We start from the raw sequence: 10,224 nt of genomic DNA on the forward strand, positions 1-10,224 counted from the left end.
GCCGCTCAACCCTGCCCGCTTCCGCCTCCCGCCTCTCGCGAGACCGCGCCGCCGCCGCCGCTCTCGCGAGAGGGCGGGCGGCCGCGGGGGCGCCATTTTGGGAGGGGAGGGGAGGGGGCGCGTGGCGTTCCCGCGCGCGGGCCGCGCCGCGCCGCGCTGAGGGGCTGGGGCTGGCGGCGGGAGGCTGGGCCGCCAGGGCCGAGAAACGGGGAGGGCGGCGAGAGTGTGGGGCAGAAGGGCAGAAAGGGTGAAGGGAGGGCGTGGATTCTCAGCTCTTCTGAAAGATGTTTCCCGGGGAAACGTGGCATTCAGTGAGACCTTCACTATTACCTGTGGGAGTTAATTCTTCGTCTCACACTAATGAGATAAAAGTTTTATTTTTAATCASATCAGCGGTTTGTGAGGTAATCTCCTACCTCCCTATTGCAAATAGTCTCGCAAGTGGGAAAAGGAAGACAACATGTCTGAAACTCATAGCGAGGGTTCAAGCTCAGGACTGACTCAGGGTCACAGGAGCCAGCCAGCTTCTTCCTCCTCTGTACGGGCTGGCAGAGAGCGAGGACAAGCACACAGGTTTTCACCGGTTCATTGTGCTTTCCTGTGATAGGAGTTAAGTAATAGTTTTACTGCATCCCTGGTGCAGCCCAGTACCTTAAATAGGAGTGATGGTTGGAGTGAGATCCTGTAGCACAGTGATGCTGTGAAAGGATCTCCAAGCTGCCAACTGCAAAATTTTATTAGGAGAATGAGGGAGCAAGAGAAGGAAGTCGATGGATTTGGTGAACCGAGGGGGGGGGGGGAGAAGTGCAAGGACACTGAAGGAATAAAGAATAAAATGCATTCCTTTTCTCTGACAGCACACATTGTGCAGAATCTGCCAACCTTGATACAGTGTTATGGCACATGCATTCCTCCTCTTTTTTTTTCTTTTTTTTCTTCTTTTTTTACATCAGATTCTATAGCATACTTGCATGTCATTATTTGCATCTTAGGACCTTTGGTTGTTACTATACTGATAGCCAGCTGATCTCAGTTTGCCAATCTGCTTTCTGCAGATGGTGTAGATTCAMAATCTAAATCTGGTATTACAAATTTTAGTTCATTATGGAGCTAGATAGTTACAGTTTTCTGAGTATGATGTATTTGGCTTGTTCTGTCTTGTAGACTCATTCACTGCACAACATAGAGAAAGGTAATGTTTGTGTGTATATACTGTAAATGTATATAGTGTAAATATACTGTACACATGATCAAATTTGAACTCAGAACTGTATCTGGATTTCCCACTCACTGWTTTTTTACTGACCTGTAAAAGTCTGCTGAGAAATCTTAACTGTCTCTTTATGTAGTGCTCAGTATTTTCCTCTCCCTTGTTTAACGTATTTCTTTGTGTAGACTTTATGCAAGCTATCAGCTCCATAGCTGGCAGCAAACAATCTCCCTAGCAACGGAGCTTTATGAGCCTAGATGAGAATTGGCTTGTGCACCCAGCTTGTGGTTGCCTTTGCATATCTGACAGGTGAGGCAATAGCAAACAGTTTTCTCTTTCTGATTATTTTGCCTTTTAATTCCAGCTGTGTTGCTGGACAGCCTGTATTCCTGCTCTAGCTTTACACTGCATGTTGGACTAGCATATCTCTTGGCATCTTCAGCTTCACCTCTGACCAATATCTTGGATAGTCCTTCAGAATGGCTTATCTTGGCTTCTTTGGCTTGTGACCTCACCAAGATACAGTATTAATGGAAAATTCCATTATTGTACACCACATTGATATCATTGTGAAATACAATGCAAGCATGATAATAAAACTTAAAAATGACACTAATCTTGGAGAAACTGAAGGAATTTAAGAGGGAAGCATTGTTCAAGATTAAATCAAAAGTTAATGTGCTTCTAGATCTTTCTGTTGAAGAGCTGCTTTATAATAGTAGTCATATATTAAAATTTAGCATCATYGTAGAAATAAAAAAAATCAAAATCTGCAATAGTAATGACTAACTTTGGAAAGCAGAGCTATGCAAACCAAAGAGGTTTGTCAAAAGAAAAGTGTTTAAGGGATTATACTGCTTCTATGTAATGTGGAGATTGTTTCAAGGTAGCCTATTAGAAACTCAACCTAGGGATAGGTTACTTATCAAAAGTTCTAGAAGAACCTGGAAAATAGCCAGTGTCCTTTAACGGAATCAGGTTATTGGAAGTTWTGTCCAGGGAAAGAAAACAGAAAGGATGGTTTGTCAAGTTAAATATAGAACTACTGTGTGGTAGACCAAAATGATCCTGAAGAGAAGCTTGCTGAAGGCGTACAAAAATCTTTCTTTGCATTAGATCACCTACCAGGCTTAGCAGTTTCAGCAAAAGTGTAAAAAGGAGCAAATGAGGAAAAATAATGCTATAGCAGAAGAGGTGTTGCATTTTTATTCACTGCAGAAGATTTGTGTCAGAGCATACTCTGGAAGGRGCCAAGGGTGTATGTCAGAGGAACTTGAAATGTCAGTAGAGTTAAAGCCATGAGGTGACTAAGAACCGGCAGGATCAGATTGTTCTAGTTAAGTGGCCAGGATGATGTCAGTTTAACTGATCTATTCCACAAGTGATCTCAAGAACTACAGAACAAAAGCCTTCCCAGACAAGCTGATTGAAGCTACAGGTGCTGGAAAGAATAGATCAGTGGATAAACATTATATATGTGGGAAGAGTCAGCATAGATCTTTCAGAGAAAAGTCAGTTCCCTAGATTTTATTAGAGGCTTCTGAAGGAGTCAAAAAGCTTAAGGTTGATTTGATCATCACAATGTTCTTAGGTAATAAAGTTTTTATGAGGTCCCTTGCCAAAAATTCTTAAGCTACCATGAGGTGAGAGGAAAGGTTTCCTCATGAATTAATAATTAGTTAATTAAAAGATAGGAAGAATGAGTAGGAGTAATTAGGTTTTTTTTTCCACAGAATTTATTAGTGACATGACAGTTTAAGATCTGTGTTTTTCTCACGTATTCATAAGTGGTCTGAGGAAAAAAGTGAATAATGAGGCAATATAATTTGTGGAAGTTATGTGTCACTTTTCAGGATAATTGGGACTGAAGTTGACTAGAAAGGTTTACTGAATTTTATGACACTAGGTAACTGAGTAAATATAAAAGCAGAGGAATGCAAWTTTGATAAATGTCAAGTAATACATATTGGAGAAGAAAAGTTACTGCAACTCTGTACAAAACAGTGGGCTCTTGGCTATCTCTGAAAACATCAGCTTTATTCTAACTGGCATTCAACAAATGGATGGGAAAAGTGAAATTAGTATTAGAAATTAGTAGGAGAGAAATTGAGAACAAAATAGAAAACACTGTCAAAGCTGCAGTGCTTCTGCATCTTGAACACTGCAGTTCTGGTCACAAGGTTTGAAAAGATTGTGAAATGAGAAGTGAGCAGRGATAAAACTGGAATGGGTTTCATATGAGAAGATAGTAAGGAAGTCTGGAAAAGATAATGAGAAGGACTGTGATAAAGATTTAAAATGATGAATGGTATGGAGAAGGTAAAATTACTTGATATTTCATATGCTAGTAGAACTAAGAGATACTGAGTGAAATTACTAGGCAGGAGGATTAAATAGATATACTTTTTCCACATGTTGCAGAATTAAATTCTACAACTTCACCACTATATTGTGGAGGTCAAAAATAAGAATGATTCAAAAAGGTGTCCTGTTGATGAAGTCATAGTTCCTCRAAGAATACTAAATACATGCTTGAGAGGCAACCCATGTTCTTGACCTACTACTTACAGGGTGTAATTTGTGAAGAGTTTTTGTACACTTCCTCTGTTTCTTTCTATGCATTTCCTCCTCACTACTGTTTGAGAACACATGGACTTCTATATGGCATTGTCTGGCCTTTCTTATGTTCTACTTTTCCTTATATTCCCCGTTTGCTTACCCTAATCACTGAGCTCCACTACTTGTACCACAGTCCAAATCTTTCAAGCCAGTGTAATGACAATCGGAGCTTTCATTCCTACTATGAAGTTAGTGCAGTAAATACATGCAGCCTTGAGGATTCTGCAGTATGATGTGATTCTCCAGTTTCTTTTTGCACACATATGTGCTAGGTTGTCTAAAAATACAGACAATATAGATACCCATTGATTATGTTGGGAAAAATGACATACCAACTTGCCCACTTGTAAATATCAGTGAATCCGCTAATAAATGCCTGTCATGCATTTTCCTACTCTGGGGCCATTCATCGTCAAAGCTAGCCTCATCTTTGACTATATCAGCACGTTCTATTTAGACACTATTGTTACGCTACTAACCACAAGCTGGTGTCTTTGATTTTTTTCCAATCCCCAAAGAAGTTCTGAAACTCCTGCCAGAACTCTTGCCAGTATGTCCTGTCAGCAGGATATGCAGAGGCGTAAGTACAAACATCGCCTTGAAGAAAAGCAGCAGCACTTTCTCCTGGAGATGAAGGAAAATCAAAGCCGTAACTTTATAATATGCATCACTCTCCCTTCAGCTAGGTCATCTCCAGGAAATGAATTTTGGATGCCTGGACTATTTCCTATGATAGTGACATTACTGAACAGRAGATTTATCCCATGTACCTTGTGAGCATGAAACAGAGTGATGAACTAAGAATATAAGTCTGTACCATTCTGGATCTCCAGGTCTCCAGGTCTGTCAGGACTTAGCCATAGGACTGCGGGTGACTCTGCACTAGTTCAGAAACCTTCATGATAGACACTGTCAGAGTATTGTTGGGAACACAATTCTCCATTAACATGGAGATTTTTGACTAATGCTGTGCAAGTCTGTGGGAGAGATCCTCAAAGTCGTATGTGGGTACCTGAGCAATTAATAAAACGACACATCTTTTGGGAAAGGACAGGGCAGGGCAAGCAGGCCCTGTGGGTTTTTTCTTTGGTTTTATTGGTACTTCTCAGTACTTCAGAATGTTGCTGTTGAACAGCAAGTAGATGCAGGGAAGGGACTTTTGAAACTAGTGGGAAGAGGGGAACTACAGAGGAAAGATGCATTCCCTTGTGACTCAGAATTTACCCCGGGCTTGCTATTTGCTAGGTTTACGTAAACCAAATGTCYGATGCTGATAATATTAGCATATTCAAGTGTTATTTCACAGAAGAACAATAATAGCAAGTTCTTACAGCATGTTCAGTAAGATAATCAAGAAAAAGTATTTCAGCCAATGTTTGTAGGGTTTTTTTCAGTCACATAGAAGAAAAAGGAATTGATCTGCTTAGTTATTTTTCAGTAAGTATGACTAGGATGTCATAAAAATGGAGAGAGCTTTGATAATACAAGATTATAATTTTGTGCAAGGTGTTAACATTTTCCAAGGAAGAATGGTTAGAACTGACTGATAACTGCAGACAAGCATAGGCTGCAGTGTATGAGGTCCTATAAATGCAGAAAATCTTTWAAGTTACCTGTTAAGCTAGGAAATWGCAATTTTGATTTATGCACTGTTATTTTCTGGGTCAATATATTCTTCTTAGCTTGCCTGACTCATAATGAAGACCTGAACTCTAGTAATTTGAAAATACTTCCTCATTGCTGGTCTGTTAATCATTGCTATAGTGAGCAGAAAACATTTAAAAGTGTTTCAGAAATAAAAATYACTCTCAGCTGAGAGCATGTAGTGCCAGAGAATGATCATGCACTGGAAAAATGCATACTGCATTACGAAGGGCAGGTGAGAAATCAAATACTTCTGGATACTCTAGCTCTAAGACTAGCTATGTCAAGGGAGAAAACACATTTCATCATCTCTTCACATGGCTCTAGGGCATATGTAGTGATGAACAGATACACACTGAAGTTTTTAAAAGGCTTACTGACTTTAAGAATACGCGCACTGACTTCTAAGTACCCCAAATTCTCCAGGCTGTAGCCTGACACTGCCATCTGGAAAAGCGCTTTGCATGCGATATGAAGCTTTGCAAGCATCATATTTTTCACAGCATTTACAGGCAGGTCACAGAAATTCTCTTTGATTGGTTTAGCTAAGTAGGCTGATTTTGTTGATGAAGTGCATAATATATATTTAATTTTACTTTGCTTTATTTCAGATATTTTACTTTGCAGAGGGATTTCTGGTTATTATTTACTTCCCTTCATTTTCTACTATAGAACTAGAAAGTTGAGGAGCCCCACAGTGGTATTTTTGGAACTATAATGTTCTTTATTATGTTACTGCTAAGATATTTTGTCATTTAAACCAACAAACAAACAAATCAGAGTTGTTGTACTAGTCAAGTATTTTGGTACTTTCAGAGTCTAAAGCAAGTCTCTATGGAAGATAAATACTTGTTTAGGCTTTTGTGCATAATTTAAGGGGAAAGGCACTCTAAAAGCTAATAGTTGAGCATTCAGGAAGAGCTGTCAGCTGTATTTTAGTTCAGGTAGGAGACAGGTCCTGATAGAAAACATACCATAAATCTGTAAGTTATCAGCATCTGAAAATCATATCTGAGAATAAGATTGAATAAGAAGCAGGTTGCCAGGGAGCAACAAGAAGAAAGGTGAGCTGGGAGCTGAGGGTGGCCCACACCAAAGGGCATTGGGGTGGTGAGAGCAACAGATTCCTCCAGCAATCCCAGACAAGGTGAGGTAAYGCGTCAGGTCCAGGATGTTGTTTCTGAAGAGTCAAGAACAGCAGCGGTCAGATACACAATCTGAGATTCATCTGAGGGAAATGATTAGAGACACAATTAGAAACAAAGCCACCTAGACTGTCTTTTTGGAGTCCATCCAGGAAAAAAACAGTTAGTAGACTAGAACAACAGGCAATACAGCTAGGTGCAGATACACCTGTGCCATAGCTCAAGCAAGAAAGAAGTGCCCAGGCCTGAGCTTAAATGGAGCTCCCAACCCATGGACAGAGGATGTGGGTAGAGGGTCCCAGGTGAGGTTGAGCAGGGCAATTAAGGTGTTGGTGCACTCTAGATCCTGACCTAGGCATAAAAAGGAAAGAATAGAGTTGTAAGGAAAAAGCCCTCTATAGTACCTCCAAAAGGTAGACAATTTAGAGAAGTCAGAGGTAAAATAGGAAAGAGCAAAACAAGAAAAGTTGAGGGAGGTGTATGGTTTTATGAAGGAAAATATAATTGATAGCATCAAAGCTACCTAGTAGATTCAGAAGAATATAGATAACTGGTTTGGCCAATAAGATCACAAGGACTTTGATGAAAGTAATTCCAATGAGGTATATGGGTGACTTGGGGATTTAGAGCCTGGGGAAGAGAGGAATTGCATGAACAGAGGGCTGCTGAGAAATGGGGCAGCAGGAGGAGGCACAGAATGCTGGAGGCAATATTAAAGAACTTAGTAAGGGTCAAGCTGATAATTTTGACAGTTGTTTCTAGCAGTTCTGGCTGAAGTATAGCAAATACAGCCAGGACCAAAGCTTTGGAGTTGTTTGAATTATTCTTCTGTTAATAAGGTGAGCCGACAAACTGTCCTGGGGTGGAACAGCCTTCTGGGACTTCATTTTACATTTCCTGGCTGTTGTATTGTCCTGACTCACTCTAGCCTTTTTTCCTGTTTTTGTTTTATTAGTGACAGTCTACTGTAGAGTTTAAAGCTTTACAAACAATCATGTGATGAATAATGATTACTATGTAAGAGAACACATTAGTTTCATAATCTACGCAGCATTACAAAAAACTTACAAATTTAAAAGCATATAATTAAATATTACAAGATATTGTTTCCTTCTGACTACAGCAGAATGAAGCCTTTTTTTCTTTTTCTCTCTTTTTTTTTTTTTTGCATATATCACAGGCTTGTATTTTTTTGCAAACATTCTGAATACAGAATTTAAATTAGCCAAGATTTTTAGCATGTACTTTAAAAACTGATTAACATACTCCATCTGTTGGTAAGCTGAACAACTGTCAAAATGAGCAGCATATCCTACTAACATTTYCACTTAGATTTGTAAGACTACAGTTAAAGTGGTAAGCTGTTAATGCCAAAATAGCACTCTAGCAGGGAATGCTTTTTWTAATGTGATTGTTTCAACTAGTAGGTAGGACAGAAGCTTGAAGTACAGTTKTTGTGCAAAGGGGCTTCAGAAATACCATCTACTAATCCTATAGCTGGATCTATTCAGAGTTTCAACTGCTATTTTGCAGGAATAGTAGTTAGTAAAAATATTTGTTATCTATTTCAGCACGTTTTACAGGGGAACCTTTGGTCATTTGGGTGTGTACTTTGGAGATCTTTTTAGGAGTGGGCAGCCCAGCTACACACTCATAGACTGGATTCCTGTTAATTCAAGAAGGATAAATACTACAAAAATGTGATTACTTGAAGCCCGCTGTCTGGTATTTCCATGAACAGTTACTGATACTTTGGTTACTGTTGTCTGTTAGGGTTTGCATTCAGGTTTCAAAGCAGCAACTCTTAGTTTGTTCCCATAAAAGCTGGGGCACTGGTAAAACATGTCTTTTAAGTAAACTCATTTCAGCAGCCTGTATCAAAATCAACACTATAAATACATATTCAAATTAGTATCTAGCACTGCATTTATGTAGCACTGAGCAAAATGCAAGACCCTTCTTCCTTTTAAAGCAAAAAGACAAAGCGTAAAGCTGAAGGAGAGTGGCATATACTGGTATGTCATGGGCATACTTATATCATTTTGCTTGTATTCCTTTCCGTTTGATGCTGTATTAGAGTAATTGTAAACTTTCCTGACAACTCTATCTTCATTTGAGATTTTAATCAAAACTCGTTACAACAAGATAAATTGAATAACGTGCTAGAGTTTTAATAGCAACATCTGTTATGGAAGAAATTTCATGTCTTTTAGGAGTAGAATGATCTGTCTTGTCAAAATCACAGATGGCTCCCTTTCTTCCAAAACTTTTGAGAAAGCTCAGATACTATTTACTTGTATTATCTTGTAGAAAACATGCAGGTGCAGACTATTAGCATTAAAGCACAGAAAAAGAAGCAGATGAAGAAAGCTTCAGAAGCTAGACAAATTTTATGCTGCTGCTTTATTTTTGTCATTTTTAGTTAGTTAGAATTCCCTATGTTCGCACAACTGTATAGATACTTCTGTCATGCATCAAAAACACCTTTCATCCCTAGAGTAACTGATTAGAAGAGGAACTACCAAACCTGAGGTCATACAGGCAACCCAGCAGTTCAAGCTTCTCTTTGTAGCACATCCTTGAGTAGCTCTGCTCGGTAAGGTGTCATCCTCTAGGGACGGAGGGCAATATGCAGTAGAGAATAAAGTTGTGTAGAATCAATCAAACAGTAACCAAAAAAAAAAAGGGGGGGGGGGAATGAAAGGGAAAGCTGGAGAGAAAATGGGGAAAAAGAGAAAGGATAAAGGGATTGTGATAACTGAGTCAGGGTAGTAAATGCTGGGGGAGAAGGGGTGGAAAAGGAGGCACTGAACCATTTTTTAATTCTGGTTTTGATTCATAAACATCTCGGCAACAGGTTTCCCATCTCGGAAGTTCATATATTACTTTGACTACAAAAGACAAGTAAGGCATGTTGACTGCTAAGGAAAAGGTTTGCTTTTCTCTCTACAGATAAGACTACACTTTGAACAACTTGAAGAGAAGGGGAAATAGAATTGATAGTTTTTTATATAGCTGAAACTCTTAAGTTTATTTAGAGACATCTGAGATTTGGAAATGTTTTTGAGGATAAGGGTTTTTTTGGAGTAATATATGAGAAACAATCTCATATAACACTGCATTRTGAAAACAGGCTGAGGAGCATCTGGAACTGACTCATGAAATGGCAGCATTTTCTGAAAAAAAAAATTAGTCCAAAGAGTACACCTGTATCCAGGCAGAAGTGGTTGGCTTGAAGCTTCTGATCAGATCAGGAATGAGAAGCACATCTGTTCTTGAGAAGCAGTTGGGGAAGTTCAGTGCAGACTTTGGCATTTTGAAAAGGCTTGTCTCTAAGTAACAGTTGCAAGCAAGATTTTTTTTTTAAATAGAGCTGCATACACTGCTGCGACTATTTCTAAGGTGCCCATGAAATTCCTTTAATAACAAATGATATTTGCAGCAAGAGTGAAAAACACAGAGATTAAAAGGAACTCTTGTAGGTTATTGTGAATAGCTATGGCAAAGGTAAAGCATTGATGTAGACTCACTGTTTACGATATAATAGCTATTTCATGGAAAGAATATCTGTATGAGAAATGAAGACTGAATGTTGCATGGTGAAAG

The sequence above is a fragment of the Rhea americana genome, unplaced genomic scaffold, assembly GCF_003343005.1.
Source record: "Rhea americana isolate MKP2758 unplaced genomic scaffold, rheAme1 scaffold_178, whole genome shotgun sequence".
Classification (NCBI taxonomy): Eukaryota; Metazoa; Chordata; class Aves; order Rheiformes; family Rheidae; genus Rhea; species Rhea americana.